The sequence below is a fragment of the Trachinotus anak genome, unplaced genomic scaffold (genome assembly GCF_046630095.1).
Source record: "Trachinotus anak isolate AG129_WGS33_773 ecotype Australia unplaced genomic scaffold, CSIRO_AGI_Tana_v1 ptg000004l, whole genome shotgun sequence".
Lineage (NCBI taxonomy): Eukaryota > Metazoa > Chordata > Actinopteri > Carangiformes > Carangidae > Trachinotus > Trachinotus anak.
Genome location: NW_027273855.1, coordinates 15,011,528 through 15,033,063, shown reverse-complemented (window position 1 = coordinate 15,033,063; position 21,536 = coordinate 15,011,528). Strand labels below are relative to the sequence as shown.

The following is a 21,536-nucleotide window of genomic DNA, read 5'->3' as shown; positions in this document are numbered from 1 at the left end:
TCAGGAAACATTTGCAGCATCCCTCCTGTGACAGGCTGCACAAGTGCTCCAAGAAATAAAACAAAACATTACAGTTCTTGTCCTGATGTGTTATTTCTTAAATATGAATTGTAGTGTTGGCTGAATCGCATTATGGCTCCCCCAAAACGAGGCAAACAATGTAACTGCAATAACAGGAGAGATAGAGAGGATGAGGTGGTGAGGAAGATGGATTTGTGTGTGTTTATGCTTTGTGAGGTTTTAGACATTAATAAGGACATTTTTGGAAAGTGAGTTTGAGGACTATCAGGCCTTCATTGTTACTGGCTACAATAATAAATATGTGTGGAATGGTCACAGTTAAAAGAAACAATGCTGGATATTGGTTTCACACAGGAAATGAAAGGCGGTCTCCTGTCATGATTACTGTACCTACTAGGGGTTCCCCAACAAGAAAACCTAACTAAGACTCGAAATAAGCTGATGACTTCATCAGCCATAGGAGGACAGTCAAGTATGTGGAGATAAATGTGTTTGCTTTTTACAATTATTTTCTTCCTCTCTTTTTATTCCTTCATTGCATCGCAATTAGTGAAAGGATGACAGGAGAGATGCAACAAAGATCACAGTCGATATCTTGATCCCTATGCCACATGGATGCCTCATGGTTGTATATGAAGAGCAATCTAGAGGATAAAGCAGTGTACTCAAATTACCTTTTTTCCTAGGACTGCAATTAACAGTTATTTTTGGTTTTGATTAATCTGCCAATTTTTTTCTCAAACTGATTGATTAGTTATTGAGAAGAGTGAAAAATGCCTATTAAAATAATCTAGAGTCGAAGGCAACTTCATCAAATGTCTTGTTTTGTCCAACCTACAGTCCAAAAGCCAATAATATTGAATATATTATACTGTAAAGTCTACAGCAACAAATGCTCACATTGTAGAACCTGAAGCAACCATGTGGCATTTCTGCTTGAAGAATTATGTAATTTGATTAAACACACACACACACACACACACACACACACACACACACACACACACTCATTCTAATAAATTCAGAAAGCTTTCATGTTTCCATATCCTGCAACTTCTTTATGTCTCCCTGTGCACCTTTAACACACACTCTCCCCTTTCCTGCATTTTTCTCACTCACTTCCTTTATCCTTCTCTTATACCAATAAGCCCCCTGGGCCATGGGAATAATGTCAAAGCTCCTGTCCAGAGAGAGAGAGAGAGAGAGAGAGAGAGAGAGAAAGAGAAAGAGAGAGAGAGAGAGAGAGAGAGAGAGTCAGCAGAAATAAAAAGTACAGTATGTGTCCTACAAAAAGTGATCTCTTTTTCATTTGTCACCTCCTGTAGCTTTGTGTGATGAGAAGAGAAATGGAGAGTATGAAAAAAGAAAGAACGTGACAGAGATCTAGACAAAGAGAGAGAGGGGAAAAAAGAAAGAAAACTACAGGGGATAAATAAAAATAAATAAAAAGCATGTGTCCTATAAAAGGTGTTCTGTATTTCATTGGCCATCTCCAGTAGCTGTGTGTGGTGTGCTGAGGCCCAGGGGGGACGAGTAGCCACTCTAAATGTGTGTAACCCACATAAAGAAATTGTTTCTGGGAGATCGGGCCCTGTAAATTCATTCCTAGCCGCCAGCCCTGTTCTTATCCCACCTCCCAAAGGTGAGCTATAACATCCAAACACATATATTTTTTAGATTCTTTCTCTCTTTTTACACACACACACACACACACACACACACACACACACACACACACACACACAGAGGGAGAGAGAGAGAGAGATCCAGACTTTTTCCACCAAACGTGCACACATACAGACACACACACACCCCTCCCCCCACAGACACACGTCTCTCAAACCTGTTTGCTCAAAATACACATGTATACACAATTTCTTTTGACACATGCATACACACTTTTTTTTTTTTTTTTGCAGGAAACCCACATTCACACAAACACGTACACGCATGGCTTTGCTCCCAAATGGCTTGTGTGGGACAGTAACGGTGACAGCTACAAAAACATTGGTACCTGCTGTGGAACAGAACAACAGCAGAGGGAAACAGCAGCAGATGCTGCGCTCACAGCTCCAGGATTACCTTAGCCTGAACAAACTCCATTACTGCCTCTATTACCCAGGTATACACAGCCCGGGAAAAGCACTTTGCAGAACCGCTGTTTACCCAGCACCTCTGTGGCCCTCACACCGTTTCCCTTGACTACAGAGCAAGAAAGGGGTGAAGACCAGATGGAGAGGAGAGAAGAGAGAGTTGCATGGGAAAAACACGAAGTCTACTGTATCTGTCAATACCTCTCTTTGTCTCAGCGTAGGACAGATAGTTGGTAAATTCAGTTGTCAAATGAGAGAAAATTCATAATCAATTCGTCAGTTGATTGTCAAAAGATGAATTTTGGTAACTCAGTCGTTAGGGTCAGTTTTCAAATGAGAGGAATTGCTGCTGCTCTATATTTAAATATCACTGTTACATTCTGTTTTTGGGTTTTAGACAGATTGTCAGACAAAACAACCAATTTTTAGATATTTTGTGAATGAAACAATTAACGAATTTATAAAAAAAAAAAAAAGCAATAAATCAATAATATAAGTAATCTGTAGTTGCGATCCTAAATAAATTATTTATATTATTCGCCAGGTAGAAATACCACACCCCTGCCAGTAGCTGCCATACTATATTAATTTGAACGTATATGGCATTTAATCTCACTGTTGGTCAGATGAAATAAGACATTTTAAAGCATCACATTTAACTCTGATATCGCTATTTTAATAACTGTGTACTTGGTCAGGTCATTAACAAAACTAAACTGCCAGTTCCCTGGCCCTCAAAAATGTGAGGATTTTTTATAAAATGGAATCATAAGCAGTTTTGGGACATTTTGTAGATGAAATGGTCAACCAGTTGATCTAAATTGATCAGAAATGAACGAATAATAAAAAAAAAAACAGTTACTGCCATATTGTATCAATTTGAATGTATTTAGATTCTTTTGGACTGTTGGTCAGACAAAATAAAAAATTGACTCTGTTAATATATTTCCCATAACTTTGAGAATTGAGTAATTGGTTTGGTCAGATCAAAGTAAAATGCCAAATATTTTCTGGTTCCAGCTTCTGAAATGTGCGGATTTGTTTAATTTTTTTTCTGTTTTATATCACTGTAACCCAAGTATCTTCAAGTTTGGGATCATTTGTCAGACAAAATAAGCAATTTTAAGACATTTAATTAACTACATGGAAATTATTAGCCAAGTCAGTTAAAACAAAGAGGGAGGCTGCAATGGCTAAAACAATCAAAAGCAGAGCCAATAATAAAAATATTCTGTAGTTGCAACCCTAAATTAATTGTCTCTGTCAGAGAAAAAACTTTTGCCAGTTACAGCCGTATTGTGTTCATTTAAAAGTCTTTGTGATTTTTTGGACATGATGTTGAACTCTGTCATTCTGTGTCTTTCTGTGTCTTCTCTGTTTGTGTCTGCACTCAATGATTGTTATTATCTAGCACCGATTGCTTATTATTTTCAGTAAATCTATTAATTATTTAGTATACAAAATGCCAAGAGTAATGACAAATAACAGTGATGTGATTGCTTAGCTTAGGAAGAAAAGTAAATTTGAAAGTGAGAGAGACCAACAGTGAGACAGCACAACAGAGAGTTTGGTGAAGAGAGATGGCCATTAACAGTGTAAATGAAGGGAAACATGTAACGGCAGGACCCCAGAGTCACTGACGAGGGTGATGGATGGCTTTTAACTCAAATACATGGCAGTTCATCACTCACCTTAGACATAAACACACACACACACACTCTCTTACAATGCATTCTCACACACAGAATTACACACTCACTCATGCTCTTATTCACTCTCTCTCCCTTATTATCCTTCTGCACATCCACTTGTGCTGCTTTGCTCAAGCCCTTCAGCATTGTATTGCTGGCAACGCAATCACATATACTGACTTGGAAAACATTCATGTATAAACCCACACACACACACACACGTACACACAAACACATAGACAAAGCATCACTCACTGTTGCCCTATCACATCACCTCATTAGTCCAAAGAGAAGACTGTCAGAGCGCAGGGGTTCGTTCATTCTGCTGCAAGTCCAAGCTGCTATATTCAGTTTAGTACAGAAGTAGTTCTATACAAACTCTTTTTACAAGTTCATAGCTAAGCAGTCAGCTAATTCAGTGATCACATGATGAACGTTGGTGTGGTACTGATATGTTTTAATAAGCCTTTACCTGTAGCATGTTACAGTAATGTGATTACTTTTGTTAGGAACGAGTAGTGTAAGGGATTACAATTAGAAATTTGGTATTTACATTACATTACTAACCCCGGCAATGCTCTGTTACATGGAGGTGGCATGGAGGGTTGATATCAGTTATTGTATCTATTTTCAGTACTAGTACATTGTATAGCTGCCTTGTTTTCTGTATTCACATGTGTTAAATGCAATGATGCGACTGGTGGGTGTGGAGGATTTCCAGTTGTTTAAAGGCACATTTGATGGAGCTGAGAGCTGAGTAATGAACAATGTAATACATTACTTTTTACCTGTTACCTATTACCCTGTATTATTCTGAAACAAAAGAAGAATTCCTTCACAAAGCTGCATTTTATGTCCAGATACAGCCAAATCCAGTAACATCAATTTGCCTGCAACATCTTCATTCTATTCTGATCAGTGATTTTGTGTTTGTGTATATACAGTCTGTTGTAATGGACAGTACTGTTTAAAGTGTATTTGTCATACTGCAATTATTTTGTTTTACTCACGTAAAACACAATTATTTACTAATATGTAACATAGCTTTGGCAAAAATGTAACTTTAACATTCATGCTAATAAAGCTTTTTTGACTTTGACAGAGACCAGCATGTAGACCTGCAACAACTGATTAGTCATTTGACAGAAAATATGCTATTAATAAAATTATTATTTTTTTATTAATACAATTAATCTTCAACCATTTTTATAATTGGTTGATCATAAATGCCAAACATTTGATGGTTCTAACTTCTTAAATATTTGGATTTCCTGCATTTCCTCGTCATAACTTCATAGAACATTGAATGTCTTTGGGTTTTAGACTAAACAAGACATTTGGTAACGTCTCCATGGGCTACAGGAAATTGTTATGGACATTTTATTAGAGTTTTCTGTTTTATAGAGCAAGTGATGAGTCGATTAATGAAAATAATCTTTTGTTGTGGATGTTCCTGCAATGCTGTGTCGTCTCTAACCTCTGTTCACTACTACATGTGTCTGCCCAGACTGTTGCATGTCTCTACTTTTATGAAGCTCAGAACATTTGAAAAACTTCCTAATCAGGAAATTAGTTTTGGTACATTAGTTTTTTGTTGCAGAAATGTATAACTCGCAGCAGTAATATTCAGAAACATCAGACTGTGGTGGATGCTGCAGTACGGGTGGCTAAATTCAGCGGGTGCAGGTGAACTATTGTTGACAGGTTGCAGCAGTTTTTGGTGCGGCTATAGCTTCTGCTAATGAGAGGTATTGCTTTCAGCAGCAGTTATAAACGTTATAAACACTGACACCGTAGCTGTGGTGGCATCAGAGCTGACTCATTACGGCTGACGACAAAGAGGAGCTGTTAGCCACAAGTCAGAGCTACACCACACCCACAACCCTCCAGCTCCAGCAGCTTTCTTCATCAACATCAAATAGACAGCAATCACTGTGGTCATTAGGCCAGCATAATTAGGCCTGGCCTTGTGTGTGTGTGTGTGTGTGTGTGTGTGTGTCCTATCTCTGCTCTCCCGAGGTATGTTTGTGTGACTCTTGCCTTGGTCATTCCTTCGGCAATGGTGAGGAGTGAGGACAGGTAGGGAGCAAATGATGTCCCAAAGGCTGTGACACTGGAACCGCAGGGACTCTGATGAACTGAGCCACTGTTGGCAGAGTATAATGACAGTGGTAAAATCAGTCACTCACTCTGTCTTTTCTATCCTTTAATAATTTCTACTCCTTTTTTGCCTGTGTGTAGCTCTGGGCCTATCCTTCTGGCTGCCTGTGTTTGTCTGTGTACCTCCTTTTATCTTGTAGTCTTTTATTATGTTCTTATAAGTGGAACCACTAGCTATTTTATGACTGCCTCATTAGGTTGTCAGGCAAGCCCACAGCACATGCAATTAAATCTAATTATGCAATTATATATTCAGTATGAAGCTTTATATACTGTAGATTGGTATGTTTGAGCTGGAGCACATACACAGCAGTAATTAGTGCAGTTTTGCGGGTGGTTGTGGTGAAGCTCACTAATGGCAGTGATAACAAAGAAGACGGAGAAATACACATGCACAAACACACACACATTAATACTCAATGTCAACACGTCAATCCATGGTGGATGGATGTGGCTATACACAAAAAATGCTGTGGGGTTTTTTATTCAAATTTGTCTGAACATGGGGAAGGATGAAATATTCAAACTGTAATAACCTGTTTAAAATAAAAAATGTACAATCTATAACCACATCAGACCATTTGAAGTAGTTTGCCTTGTGCTCAGTTAGAGTTTGCTCTTTAAAATTCACAGTCAACTTGACCCGCTGACCTACCAGTAAACTAAGCTAAGCAGTGAAAATGGACACGAGCAAAGCTGTGCTAACTGGATAACCACGACACCAAAGCATGTGAGAAGCAGCGTGTGGAATTAATTCAGGTCCTGAAGTGTAGCTCGGTGCACCAACCTATGATTCCAGCTGTAGAAGAGACTGTTACATTTACTCAGCTATATTCTCAACATGCTCCACCCATCAAACTCAGCTTGGCTACTTCATCTAACTGTGTCATTCGTTCAGAAGAAAACACCATTCAGGAAGAGAACACACCTTGGAAAAAACATTAAAAAAAATAAATAAAATAAGATAAAAATGAAATATTGAAATACTTTTCTGCTTAAGCATAATTTAAGCAGTCTGACTGTTAAGCTTTGTGGCTGGTGAGGCGCCTCACGTGTGCCCTCCACTTGCCAACACTGCATTTTCAGAAACACACAGTGCCGTACGCTATGCACCTAACTGAGAAGTTTGTCACTTTGGCTTCAAGTATAAATGACACAGTCTGCCCGGTTAAGAGGGAACACCTTGTTAAGAAGCTTGAGAGCGAAGGACTGTTTCTCCTAATCCGTACGCTTCACCCTCCAACACAGCCGGAGCATTTCTGTTTTTCTACGAGAAATGCTTCACACCAGCACTTCAATAGATGAGATAAAAAAAAAAAAAAAACCACAGTGGAAGAGGGGAATGAGCTACAGTAGGTGGTGCGCTTCAGTGTGTCATGTTTCTCAACAGATCCTATTGAAGAAAGCAGGCGAGGCTGCTAGGCTCCCAGTGTGTGTGCGAGACAGGGCTGACAGTAATACAAGCAGCATCTGGCACCCCCTCCCAGGGATCACATCCTTAAGACGGTTTCTCTTACTAATCCTTTCCTAATATGACTAATATTATGACACTGCCATTAGCCACAGCACTGTGAGGGCACACACAGGGAGACAACCATAGCCATGCACATGTGCCGTTTGGGTGGGTTTTAAGTATTAACCTGCAACTTCTTCAAATGATAATAAATTAACATGTTTGAGTGCTCTGTTTCTGTCTGAACCAAACAACTGTGATCTAGCTTTTACATTTGCTATTTGTCATCCTAAACATCCAGTGCTGGATTGGTGATTTCTGGAGAAACCCATTTGGTGGACAGATAACAATGCCCTTTATATTTCCGCCAGCAGCCGCAGTTGTTCATTACAGGAACTTGTTGCTCAGCTCAGACTTAGTGTTAGCCCCTGAGGCAGAGGACACAAAGATATGTGTCAATGCCCACAGAAAACAAGACTTAATCAACAAATGGTGAGGAAGAAAAAGCAGCAGTGACTGCAAAAAAATTATAGCTACTGTAGGAAATGGAACATTACACCAAGGATGATGTTACAATAAAACATAATCACTTTAAGATAAATTAGAATTAGAGTACTTTTAAGTATTTATGTTCTTGAGGAATTAAAGTAAAAAAATGCCTTACATGTTTGTAGATAACACATCATTCTTTCAGTTCCAGTCAGGATAAAACTCAGGCTGTGTGGAAGAGACAGAGAGAGGCCCTGAATGCAGAACAAGAATTCTAATTTTAAAGCCATGAATTACCAAAAGACTGCTTTCAATTTGATTGAATCCAACTTTATTAGCATTCTGCCTGCCTTTATGTGATGAGGCTGAGTCGGCCTTGTGTCCTCTCCCGGGCTGCAGCTGTGGCAGAGAAGAGCACAAAGAGGAGCTTAATTTGTGATGCTGATGGCTTTAGGGCTTTCGGTCACAGGGAATTACATTGTCAGTTATTTTTGTCAATATGTCTTTTACACGTTTTCTCCTCTTATCTCACACAGAAATGCTTTGGACTTAGCATGTCTGTGATAAATAAGCAGCAAAGTTTAGTTCTTATTTCAAATGTTTATTTCCTATGAAAGGAAGTAGTGGAAGAAAAACCCAGATCTTTAACTTAAATAAAAGTAGCAACAACACTCTATTACAAGTCCTGCATTCAAAATACTACTTAGGTAAAAGTACAGCAGTATTATTGGTAAAATACACTTAATTTAAATAGTAAAAGCACTCGTTCTGCAATAAAATGGCCCCTTTGACTGATATGTAAAGCAGTGTCAAGTTAGGACCCTTTGCCAAATTTCATATGTCTGTGAGTTGGCTCAAAGAACTAAAAGTGTTCAGTATTTAAGAAAAACAGAAAAGTCCAAAAATGAAGACAGGCTGATGTAGCAAAAGTAGAGTACAGGAATTCCCTCTATAATGTAGTGGAGTAGCAGTACAAAATTTAGCATAAATATACTTACTCACTTACTGTTTTCATTGTGAATCTGAACATATTTCTTAATGAGCAACCAAAGTCGATGACCATATGCGTTTTAATTCAATTCAATTCAATTGAATTTTATTTGTATAGCGCCAAATCATAAAACAGATTACAGCAGGGGATAAGCCAGGGAGTGAGCAGTGAGAGTGTGAGTATTAAATGTTTATTAGTTAAAGCTCCTCACCATGAACATGAAATGTAACATCTAAGCAGTACCTGTTACATACTTTAACCCTGTTAGAGAGACTGTCATCAATCTTTCTTGAATTTCTTGAAAATGTAAAGGTGGTAAGGAAAGAGGCGACAGTTTCTGTGTAATATGCTGGAGGCATTACTGTCAGACTGAGCTGAGGGTATTCTTTATATACTCTGCTTAGAGGTGGGAATACTGTACTAATGAAGCCCCAAAGGCCTTCAGGCCCCTCTTTGAGAATTGGGGAACTGTCCGTGGTGCTGACCAGAGCGGCAGCTGTCTGTGGTGCTGCAGGGATAGTGTGCAGTGAGGTACAAACACTAGTACAAACTCTAGGACAGTAATACAACTCAAGATTCACAACAGAAACTCTGTGTACACACAAAGACAGAAATATGCATACATAATTTTTTCACCAGATTTATAAACCCGGAAATACATGCAGGTTGCCTGCATGCCTGCAACTGGATTCAGAGGACTGTGTATATGCCCGGTCTGAAGTGCACCATATGTCAGGTGCCCTTCTAAACACCAGTTTATATTTACTATGGAAACAAAGATGGTCACAGTGGTCACTGCAGCCCACTTGGTATGCATGACATGAGTGCATAAGATCACAATCATTTCTGTCGTGTCACTGCCTGAAATTCTGGGCACCCACATGATGATGAGAATGCTGCCCTCCGGTTGTCTGTCAGAGGTAGAGGTGGAGGGTGGGGGGGGGGGGTCAGCTGCTTTAAGGACAGATTTGTTCACGGTTTAGACTTTGCAGCGTGGGGAGATGGTTGATGGTTGAAGCTCCTTGACATAACATGGTCCTCCTCACCCCCAAAGGTGTTTGGAAAAGAGGGGATAATGCAATGAGGCATGGTGTAGAGAAAATCCATCTGACGAGGAGTTGTTTGTTCATGGGGAGAGAGAGGCGAGGTCAGGGCAGCGGGTCACAGCAAAGGAAGAACAGCTACTGAAAAAACAAAGGAATTCTTGAAAGTGTTAACATGGAGGATAAACAAAAGATTGAGATTTTTGAAGCAAGCATTGTGTGGAGTTTGTTTTTCATGCAGTATAAATTACCTGCAGAATGCTTGAGATTTGAGTCATCTTTTTTTTTTTTTCGGGAAACTCTGCGTCTTCCTGTGTCATCCCAATTCAACATCAACTTTAAAGCATCCTGTTTAAATATTAAACGACTGCTCTCCAACTTGCCCTCTCATTCCCTGAATGTGTGTGCATTTCCTAGTGCAAGTGAATGCATATGTGCGTATATGTGCATGCATGTGTGAACTTGTGTCTTGCACCCTCATTAATAGATTATAATCCTGACTGGACTTAGCTTTACTAATGGACTTGTTTTCCATGTCTCTTTTTTGTTGTCTCTCTGTTTCTGTCTCTCTCATTTCTTTTTCCAACTGCTTTGGACGCAACGGTGAAGACTGAAATGGGAGTTGGGGATAGGGTTGATGTGAGGATCCTGTGTGTACGTACATGTGTGGGTGTATGGGTGTGCGCTGGTGTGTGCGTGCAGGGTAAGCCTAGGGGTAAGCTTTTAGAGGTCTGAGCAGAAGGGTGTGAGTGAGAAGGAGAGGACAGATTTGAGCAGTTATCTCTCCCTGCAGACCTCCTGTCCTGCCTGCCCACATGTGCACAAACACACACCGCAACACACACTCATACACACACATGTACACCATTCCCATCTGTAATCATATTTAGCATGGCTCTCTCTCTCTCTTTCACTCACACACACACACACACACACACACACACACACACACACAGTCCAGTCTGAATGGACTATCACATCCAGCTCGAACAGAATGCCTATGTGGACTGAGTCTGGCTGCTCTGTATTGGTTGTGCAGTAACAGCAAAATCGCTCCACTGTACCTCCCATTGCTCACAAGCCCTGAGCTGCAAGCAGACAGAACGTTACTCGGGATTGTGGGGTTGATGCTATTTTTACAGCAAGTGTGATGAGAAGTGTGCTGAAAGAAAGTTCAGCTCTCTTCCCTCCCAGAATGCTTGCACTTCTTCATCTCTTTGTTACATGAATGAATGCATGTTAGGGAAATACAGGTAAATGGATAAATGGAGAGATAAAATGACTGAGAATACAATTTGCACTCGCTTTGTTTCTCGCGAAAACAGGTTTGCAAAGAAAAGGCACTTCCATTTAGTCAGCGGCTTCATATGCATGGGTGTGTGTGTGTGTGTGTGTGTGCGCGGGCATGCGTGCTACAGAGTGTTGCAGGAGGAGTGGAAATCAATGCAGAGAATATAGTGGCAATTACCACAGCAGCCTGCAAGTGAACCTAGTGGAACAAACTAACTAATACATGAATAAATAAGCACAGTGAAATGGAGATGTGCGTGTGTGTGTAGACTGGTCTGTAGATCTTGGACAGTCCTTTGCTGTGCCAGCCAATTAACGAAGTGTGTAAACCGAGCTCATTAAAGAAACACAGCATTGGCCACACGCTAACGCACACTTTCATACACATACACACACTTGCACACACACATAGTCTCAGTATCAAACCACACTCTCTCCTATTTCAAGCATACCATGCTATACAGGGTGTGCTTGAAAACCTTTTCTCTTTTTCACAACACAGGTCTACTACAAAGTGTCTGGTATTATCTGCTTGTTTGTGCTTTCTGTTGTGTGCATGTCCTTTTTGTGTGTGTGTGTGTGTGCATGCGTGTCTGTGCGTGAGTCTGTTTGGACAAGCTGTCAAAGATTGATTTAGAGTTTGTTGCTTTGAACCAACTGCCAAGTGCTGCCTCTCTAACCCTCCGTGTTGAGAGAACAAAAGCTTTTCAAGGTCCACACCTACTAACCATTCCTCTCTATTTCTCCCACTCCCTCTGTCTGTCTTCCTCGCTCCGTGACTCCCTGCCTCTCAGCTTCTTTTCTTGTCTTACACTTATCCATTTCAGTCTGGGTTCTCAATTTCTTTGACTATGCCCTTCAAGTGGTGGATGGATACAGCACAAATATGAGTTCTAAATTTGCTCCACTGTGGAATAATGTTGGGTTGCGAAGATGCTGTTTTGTTGTTATCTCGAGTGAGTGCCCAGTGCCTGCGCCTTTTAACTTTCTCTGCTCAATGAGACTGTGAAAAATAAGCAACCAGGAGGCTTAGGTGAACAAATTCTCTCTTACTGTGATTAATAACCATGATTTGTGGAACGCTGTGGACTTTCATAAGGGAAACAGAATATAGTCACGACATTTAATGTGACTGGATCAGATGGTGATGTTTATGTTATTCCTTCAGGGCTGCAGTGTTGAAAGGCATGTCTGTCTCTTCTATTCCTGCAGCGCACGTGCTCTGTGTCTCAATTTAAAACAACTTAATTTAGTTTAATTCAATGCAGTCAGATTTACTGTCATGCATATTAATGAAGAGTGTTAGGGTTAGCCTCAAAAAAAAGATCACAGTTATAGATGGTATGTAGTCAATATTATATTTAAAACACTGAAGCATAGCCAGGTTAGAGCATCTATTAATCTTTTCAGTGAGTTACCGTGTAAACACACAAAATATTTGCAGGTTTTGGCTTCTGAAATTTGAAGACTCTCTTTTCTCTGCGCTGGAAAAATAATTGAACTCCTGCTGATGCATGTGTGCAAAACTACAATAAGTGGATGCTTATTTCTGATAAGTATCCCCTCTGCCCTGGCAACATTTTTGTCTTTTGTCTTAGTAATTTGTTTGTTTTTGATTTTCTTCTCTGATTTCATTGTTTTGTAAGGTCTGATTGTTGTTTACTGTTGTGGGAAATTTGTGTTTTGTTTAATGTTTTACTGTGAAAAAAATGTGATTAATCAAAAAGCAAATAGTTAATAAAAAATGAAACGATCCAGTAGCTGTAGCCTTAATTAAATTGCTTCTTCCCCCTCGTGCATGTGTGTGTGCCAGTGTGTTCACAGTGGAAGATCTGACTTTGATTTGACTTCCTCTTTGTTCTTACAGCAACCCAAAAGATGTCATAGATTGTCACAGCCTGTATATACACACAGGGACTGTAAGTTTATACAGAAGACAGCTGCATCCTTTAGTTAAACCTTTTGCAAAACGAAATATGTGTGTGGGGGTGTTGTGGAATAGGGACAGAGTGTGGGTCTGTGTGCATATCTTTGTTTTTTTGTGTGTGTACAAATGCTGATAATGTGCTGAGTGAAGGATTTGGAGGATAGGGAAATGAAGCTGCTGTGTCCAAATTTTATCAGAGATTCCTGTTGGTTATGCTGCAGTGCAGCCAGTTCAGCTCTGCAAATTACAGCCAGTACAAAATGTGATTTTCTTTACTATTCTACAAAACTAAGGGAAACATTTATGCTCTTTACATCAGCATCTGTTTGAAGCTACGCCATAAATGGTTAACCTCACACTCCATTCAGAGACTTAAAACAATTCTGCAGCACACACATTTACAACAAAGAAGTGGACAGCCAAGCCAAAATGCTAAGTCCTCATCCAACACATGGGGATTTAGCTACAAGCTACAGAACATGCTATATTGCTGAAGGGGACTTGAAGAATTGTGCCATTTTGAAAAGCCTGACTGCAAACTGGTAATCAAAGACCCAAGAGCAAATCCTCCCCTGAGGCAAACATTCATGTATTCACATACACTTATGCAGCAGTATAGCCTACGGGCCACCCATGGCTCCAACTGTACCCAGCATGCAGCAGGACTAATCAGGGGAATACAGAAGATAATGTGCCCAAACAGTTCTCTCTAAGAGATGGAGGTTCAAAAAAGCATGCATGGTCCACGTGCACTTATGTGCACCATCCATCCATCTCCAGTAGAGTTCCTCTTGAACCCTCTGCTACATGACAGTGGGAGTTGCCAGAATGGAGGGCTGTGGGGCTTGGTCCAATGCCAGTAGAGCCAGGTGGTGGGAATCTGTTGGAGATTAAACTGCTTGGTGACCAGATACTCAGCTCACCCTGGCCCTGACAGACGTGGCACCCCTGGCTGATTGACCAGTGTGGCAGGTGTCATGGGTACGGGTGGCAGGTCAAAGCTTGCCCTTATCTCCTTTTTCCTGGCTAGAGAGCGCTGTGGATGTGGGAGGTCGTTGCCTGATGATTAATACTTGCCAGAATACCATGCCACATCATTGCAACTTTCCTGGGCTAAAATAGGATGCAACAGGATGCAAACTCCAGTCTGATAGTCAGATGTGCTATAAGCCCATACATCACCTAGACTTCTACACCCTTACTTTTTAAGGGCATGCTAGTCCTTGGGCATACATTTACACTTTAGGATAAAGATGAAGAGATCATTACCACACTCATATCTGTACTTTGGATATGTAGCTACAGTCAGAAGCCAATGAGTGTAGCATAAACAGCCAGCTTGACTGTCCAATAGTAACAAAATCTACCACTGCCTTTAAAGCTCACTTATTACCATGTTGTTTTTGTAGAAAAACAGAAAGACAAGCTGCTCTTACAGGGAGTTATGATGCAGCTTTAGCTTCACCTATAAAAGGCAGATATGATATTATTATCTAACTCTATAAGAACAATATGTGTGTTTAGGTTGGAGTAGTCCTTTAATGTTAGCTTGTAATTACAGGAAAAAAGTGAGCACATTTGCTCATCACTGTATATTACTCAACAATGCAGATATTTCTTGATGTGAAATAGTTTCATTATAACGGGCCACTTTCAAAGTAGATACCCCAACAATGGACGTAAACTGCACACAGCAGAATTGTCCAAAATGAACTTAATTCATAGGGATACTGGGACATTTATTTTCTCAATGACTACATCATGTGTTGTGAATGTGTTTTAACTGGGGCATAGAGAAAGGCAACCTATTCAGTCCTTATTCTGTGTTTATGTATATTAAAACCTGGGATACACAGAATAGTCCAGAGAATATGCTGATACTCAGAGAATGTCAAACCATTTCAAGCTTTTTCTAATATCATCTCATAAGCATAAAGCTTTATTGAGAAAAATAGAAATCTGAATGAGTGATCTTGAAATGAAAGAAGAGGAACACACTTTTCTGTGTAGCTAATAGGTTTTTATTCAAGGACTCTCTTTCCCTCTCGCTCCCTGTCTTGCTTTTGCTCTTGTGTGCAGGATCAAATCTGTGCAAGTCACTGGAGAGCTGTAGACCTTTACCTGCTCTGGTCTGGCTGTGTTAAAGGTCAGATATGAGAGGATCCCATACACTGGTCTCAGATGCCAGTACCGCCTGCCTCCCACTGCTTGGATTAAGAGGCAAGAGACGATGGCTGCCAGGAAATCACTTGTCCTCCAGTCTGTCAGTAACAGTCTGCATCTCTGTCAGGGGTGGAGTGTGTGTGTGAGTGTGTGTGTGCATGTGTGTGTGTGTGTGAGAGAGAGAGAGAGAGAGAGAGAGAGAGAGAGAGAGAGAGAGAGAGAGAGAGAGAGAGAGAGAGAGAGAGAGAGAGAGAGAGAGAGAGAGAGAGCAGGTGTATGCATGTGTGTTTGTAATATCAATACCCCACTGATCCTCATCTCCCTGCTGTCTGTGTGTCTGCACATCTCTCATTGCCAGATGTGTTTATGGAGAGAGTGTGTGGATTTGTGTTTGTGACGATCAGGTGTGTATCTGAGTGTGTGAGCAATCTCTGTGTTGACAAGGCTGATGCTGTTTATTTTGGCAATATGCTGTCAGGGGCATTGGGACACTGGCTGTGTGTGTGTGTAGGAGGGCTTGTGCTGCCAGCGGGATGGTGTGTGTGCTGAGTTATACATCTGAATTGCTGTCACACCCTGAAGACAGCAGTCTGTAATCAGGCATAATCAGGTGGTGTGAATGGGTGTGCATGGATGTATTGTATGTGTGTGTTCAACAGGAATCACGTTTAATTATGGACCAGCCCCCCCACCCCCACCCCCACCCCCCACCCATTCTCTCTCTGTCTCTCTCTCTCTCTCACACACACACACACACACACACACACACACACACACACACACACACACACAAGACCAAAAACTCTCCATACAGCTTGGTAAAAATCCTCCAAATTTCATCTACTAGTTTGCATTAGTGCCAGCATAAGCTGAAAAACAGACTGCTGCTTCTGTAATTCTTAAATCTCCAGGATCACTTAATTGTTTGCTCGCTGTTGCTTCTGATGTAGCCTTGTCTGTGAGATAGCGCCCTACAGCTAACTACAGCTGCTAGATAGTGAAGCCAGTGAGGGGGGGCAAATGCAACACTATCATTTATTGGCACCACAGGAAATTTCTTTAGGTGTCTGGTGTCCTCCTTAGGTCCCTCGGCACAAAAATACAAACACAACACATATGGTGTCAAAAAAACAAAACCAAAAACCTTTTTCTCTTTAACAGCCACCCTCTCTTTGGAAGAGTGTTCTGCCTTAATTAAAACAAACTGACTATTTTTTGATCATCAGACCCTTACAATGATGTTGGTAAGAAGTAACTGAACGCATCTTTTTAGAACATGCTACAGAAGGGGCCACACTGGTATCAACTTTATTCCCAGTTAATGTTGTGGCTCTATCAACTGACTGTTTTCAGTGAGTGGAAGAAAGCAGCAGCACATTAACTCAACCAATCATCAGCCAGAAATCAGCGTGAACGAGTTGTGAATGTGCCTACCTGGCAACAAATCATTGATCTCCATTGATGATTGGTGAAACTCCTTGTCATTTGTTTTTGGTCAAAATGATTTAGCTTTTTTTTTTTACCAAGCGTGAGTTATTCCAATGTCGCTATAATCTCTCATCATGATACTGCTTTTGAAGACTATAATTTGAAATTCGAGGTAGATTTAAGTGCATATTGATAAGATAACACAGCAGCTTGATAAATAGTTACAGTCAATGATATATAGCTAGTAACTGACTTTTTAATACTTTTTTTGTAAAGATTGTTATGTTATGATGTCACAGATCACATTTAGTGAATTTTCCGAGCAGGCTTTAGCTACTTTCTTTTGAAAATAGTTGCTAACAATGTTCAGGTAATAGCCACAACCTGTGACATTCACAAAAGCTCTCAACTTCTCCTGCCTATGCTGGCTTGTGCACATTACCAAACTAACTGCCAGCAGTGGAAATGGAGGCATTAAAGTACATTACAGTATTACAAACTCACTCAAATACTGAGTGATGGTGGATTTAGTTTATTTATTATGTTTATTATTATTTATTATATTTTTTTATAATAATTGTATTTATACACAAGTTCTTGCTTCATGTGGCCTAAATGTAATGTTTTGGAAGGATATTAAAGTATAAATTGATTTACCTCACTCAACACCAGCACATCCTGTGGAGCATACTTTGCTCTTTTGTCGCCTAAAAGGTGCACAATGCCTAATCATCAAAAACCACGTAAAGGTCCAGACCTGGTATAAGCTGAAGCAAACACTCTTACACTGCCTACAGTGAATTTGGACATAAGGTTTTAGCACATTAATCCCATCGGTGGACTGCAAGACTGCTTTGATGGTACAGAGGCCGTTGTACATGGATGATTTTTATGACACGGCTTTCTGAGAGTGACCAGAATGACCTAAAAGATCATAGTTTAATAGACTGATGTGACTGGTGTGTAGTCTTTCAGTGCACTAGCACTCAGAGTTGTACATGGTGCTAGCATACTGCAGGCTGAACAGTGGGTGGTAAAAGTTTAAATTCATTCTCTCTTTTACACATCCCAGAATCCCCCGTGTTAGAGATTCACTGAACTGAAAATGAGATTTCAAACAGCCAAGTTGGCACCCGTTTTCACTTTGTGTTTCCTTAACTGACATCAGTGATGACGAGCTATTCTCTCTTTCCATTTCTCTTTCTGCCTTTTCTCCAGTGCAATTTCTGTAACACACATCTGCATACACTAGATAATTTTCAAAGGTTTTCAACCTGGCTTGAGCAAACCATGGTCTTCTGCCTCCGAGTAAAACAGCTTTTACGACTGACTGAAAATGAACTGTTTGAAGTCTGCCTGAAAATGAAGGCTGTTTGACACTGAGGATCACAGCTGTAAGTCTTTGATGAAACATAACTGTGACCTGCAACAAAAGATGAGAAATAACTATTTGCTTCAATTACCACACATATCACACGATGAAATGTTAAACTATGATGCAAGTGTATCTCAGTTTTGTCGAGCTAACTATAGGCGAGAGACTCAATGCTTTAAACATTCTGAAAATTAATCCATGCAAATATGATTAAAAGGATGTGAAAACAAGTATTTGAATAAGAAGGGTTGTGTATAGCAAGCGTGAAGATGAATAACATGAATACATTACAGATCGGGGGATTGACGCATTTCAAATCGCCTGTGATGTTTGAGAATTATAGATTCATTTGTTCATCCAATTTGCAGATGCAGATACAGCACAGTCACTTATAAGGTGTCATACTGACTCGTGCTAATGTATTCACTGACTGAGGGCCACCTCAGATCACAGATGTGTGTGTGTGAGAGAGAGAGAGAGAGAAAGAGCAAGCACAAAGAGTATTTCATTACTATTTCATTACATTTGTGTTGGCTTGTTTTTTAAGGAGGAAGGTGCTTTTTCATTTTGTGTTCTATTTGCATACAAATGTGCATGTGCGTAGGTTCACAACTCGCCACTCTGAGTGTGTATGAATGACACACGTCAAATACCTAAACCCTGGAGAGGAGGAGCTGTCATGGGAATGCAGAAGGAAGGGGAGGAGGGATAGAGGGATGGGGTAAAGGTAGAGAAAAAGAAACATATAGTGGGAGAAATCCCAAGTGAAAAAGCAGCCTGTTCATTAGCAGCATAGGAATGTGTGTGTATGTGTGTGTGTGCGTGCATGTGTGTGTGAGTGTGCTGCTGTGTGTGTGTGTGTGTGTGTGTATGTGTACTGAGCAGCAGGGTGCTAACTAGGACACATTTCCCAGAATGAAGCAAAGCCAGATTTTGAACAAGATTCTTCTTATCCAAGTATTTTTCTCGTCACTTTTTTTTTTTTTTACCTCTCCACGAACTGCTCTGTGTGATGCATTCCTCAGCATATCAGCATGCAGATCTGCCTCACTGCTATTGAAGTGCTGTGTTGCTTTAATGTGGGTACACAGCTTATGTACTCTGAGTTACCACACTACATCACTGGCCTGTCAATTAGACCAATTCTTGATGAAAGCGAGGATACATGAGTGTTTCCATCTCAGGAATGAAACTGCAGGGTGACAGAGGCTAATTCAAATCCAACCTGGCAGCCATTTGCCTTTTTTTTTTTTTTTTTTTTTTAACCCCTTTTATCCCTAAAACCACCAAAATGTCAACCTCTTTACTTTGTATTAGGTGCATTTTCACCCTTTGTTTTCAAATTTTTCTAAGCCAGCAATTGTTTTATCCATCCCCAGGCAGATTTCCTCTTCTGGTACTGAGCAGGATTTCCAAAACAAAAACTCTTATATATTCATAAGACAGACACATACTTACCTCAGATTCTTCCAAACTGCATTCATGTTCTTAGGTGCATGTTTTTCAGCTGTGTTATAAGTTGATGATTGAATTCGACTCAAGAAAGTGAATCACAAACAGAGAAACATAGGAATGACTGTGTGTGTGTGTGTGTGTGTGTGTGTGTGTGTGTGTGTGTCCCTGATAGTGTGAGGGAGGGATGTGTTCCATTTGCGGAGACCTGTTTTCTGTGATCACAACTCTGATAAGAATTGTGGGAAACCACACTCACAACAAGCCACCCTGGAATACCAACTAGAAATGCATGCACACTCTCCCGGCTGCCTTTCTCTCTGAGACACACACAGATGCATACACATTCAGACACACACTCAAAGGCATACACACATCCACGCACACATGCATGCACGTGACATGAATGTGCATCCATGTTTACTCTTTGTCTAGATGTAGCTCTGGATTTGATTAGGTGCTTTGCCTTGGCCATGTAAATGTTATTTTCTTGTTGTGAATATAACGCCATGGAAACAGAGGCATGAGTGCGTGCGTGTATGTGCTGCAAGCAAAAGAGTGAATGAGGCTGAGCAGTATAAATGATTTAGTCAACTTACAGTGACAGTGGAAGCGACTGTCCGCCCAGATTAACAGGATGTAGAAAACCTAATCATCTCAAACTCAGACTCAGAAACAGTCCAACTCTTGCTACTGGGGCTTTATCCTGCTTCCACAGCACACACATTGGCAGAGAAAAAAGTTTAAAGCAGCTATAATTAATATATGTATAATAACAATGTATCAAATGACAATGTGAAAACAATGTGGCAGTGTGAAAGGGGTTGCTCGCAATGATGAACCTACGAGAGCATTAGCACCTGACTCTGCGGCTCCCTTCGGCTCTATTGAGCTTTATATTGAGTTTCAGCTCATTGTTCAGGTGTCCGGTTAACAGCCTTACTGTTGTGGTTCACTCTCACCACTTTCACAGCGTTGTTTTCAGCCACAGCAGGCAGCTGCTGTCAGCGAGAACACTATAATAACCCATTGTACCTGCTCAGCACCAAACACGACTGGAAATGAGTAATAATGTTGCTACATATCCTGCCGGATGTGTAAATGAGCGCTAGTTTGTTAAGAACTTTGCCATATCAACTTAAAATGTGATAATATTTTTAAATGCTGTGCTCACAACTTGCTCCCATTGCCCTCAAAGCCGCCACCAAAAAAGCCTCTCTTTGTGGATAAAACATTAGTTTGAGACCTAAGCTTTGGCTTATTAATTAAATAAAAGCTAATTTGACAATGCTGAAGAGGAGATTGGACAAGTTTCAAGAGTGTCTCGTCTGACTGTTTTCTTTCTTTTAGCTCTCCATGAGTGAGAGACATAATTTCACCCACCAGAAAAACTACACTCTGTGTTTGGCCGTCTGTCTGCCTCTGGTTCTTGCCAGCCCAGCTGCTGATCTGCCTGCCCCAGTGGCTTCAGTTCTCCATTATCATGTCTGGTGGAGGGATGTGTGTAGAAGTCAATAGCTCACCCTGATCTGTTGGCAATAAGTTGTTATTTGAGTTTTTGTAGTGTGTCGGTGTGCATGTGCGTGTGTGACAAACCCGCACACCCGCCAGATTTCCTGGCAGCCTAAAGAGATTCCTGCTGAGTTGAATTTGCTATGACAGGGTGTACTGTGGTTAAATGTTTAGATACTCACCTGCCTGATCCCGTATGAGCCTGTACAGAAGTGGCATAATTAGGATGAAGACAAAAGCTCCATGGCCACTATTCACACACACACACACACACACACACACACACACACACACACACACACACACACACACCTTCAGTACAGTTATAAATATTGTAATACAATGTGCTAGTTTACCTTTTTGTTACTTCAGCCCATGATAAATGGTATGTGAGACAGTAGTTTTGAATGCACGTGAGTGTATTTGCATGTATGTGTGTGTGTGTGTG

The 21,536-nt window shown here is 40.6% G+C and overlaps 1 protein-coding gene and 1 long non-coding RNA gene across 2 annotated transcripts in view; one reads left to right on the top strand and one right to left on the bottom strand.

Moving 5' to 3' along the window:
- LOC139620594 (chemokine-like protein TAFA-2) overlaps positions 1-21,536 on the top strand; it is a 77,744-nt gene that overhangs the window by 2,379 nt on the left and 53,829 nt on the right. The gene's annotated exons all lie outside the window — the stretch shown is intronic.
- Positions 7,722-21,536, bottom strand: part of LOC139620595 (uncharacterized) — a 217,741-nt gene continuing 203,926 nt past the window's right edge. The window contains exons 3-4 of the long non-coding RNA XR_011690849.1: positions 8,083-8,306; positions 7,722-7,846 (exon numbers count right to left, since the gene is read on the bottom strand). This is a non-coding gene — a long non-coding RNA (uncharacterized lncRNA). The remainder of the gene's footprint in view (positions 7,847-8,082; positions 8,307-21,536) is intronic.